Raw genomic sequence first — 877 nt, forward strand, 5'->3', positions numbered from 1 at the left:
CCCTCAAGGACTGGTATTAACATAGGTCTTGGTCTTAATCTCCAGCCCAGGGCCTGGGATATGGCTCAGAGGCATGCGTAAACACCTGCCTGGTGAATGCAAGGTCCGGAGCTCGATCCCAGTACCAGCCCCACTCCCACCCGCCCACACACGCGAGCGCCCAAAATAACCCCCCCAAAACCCCAGCGCAACGCTGCAGCCCCCCCCGAGTCTCCAGCGCCTCTAACTCCTGCCTGACAAAACCTCCCCGCTCTTCCCGACGCGTCCCGCACCCCCGGGGTCCCAGCCCTCCCCGCTGACCTCCAGGCCCCTGAGACTGGCGGGCACCGGGTCAGCGGCGGGCGGCCCGGCCTGAGGCTGGCGGAGCCCCGCGCCCGCCTGCCCAGCTAAATTTACCCGGGCTGACTCAGCGCCTGCCCGGAATGGGGGGCGGGGACGCGGCCGAGGCTCGGGACAGAGGCGGCCCGCCGCGCTGCGCACCGGGCGGGCGGGCGGGCGGGAAGGCGGAGGGCAGGAGGGGGCGGCGGCGGGAAGGAGGGGCCGGGCCGAGCCAGGAAGCTTAGGTTTATTGAGCGCCCACTGTGTGCCCGGCGCCGTGCTAGGCGCTGCACAGACATTACGCGTGAAATCCTCACAACAACCCTGCGAGGTAGGTGTTTATAAACCCCCATTTGACAGATGAGGAAACTGAGGCTCAGGAAGGTGAAGTGATCTGGCCCAGTTCACTCGGACAGTGAATGGCAGAGACAGGTGGCCGGAATCAGAGACCACAAGAACCACAGATCTGGGGCGTGCGCGCCCCCAGCGGTGGCGCGGCTGCGGAGCAGGAGGGGCGCGCGCTCCGCGGACCCGGAGGCCGCAGGCCACGCGCCGGCGA

This window comes from Octodon degus, unplaced genomic scaffold (assembly GCF_000260255.1).
Source record: "Octodon degus isolate 3935 unplaced genomic scaffold, OctDeg1.0 scaffold00100, whole genome shotgun sequence".
Classification (NCBI taxonomy): Eukaryota; Metazoa; Chordata; class Mammalia; order Rodentia; family Octodontidae; genus Octodon; species Octodon degus.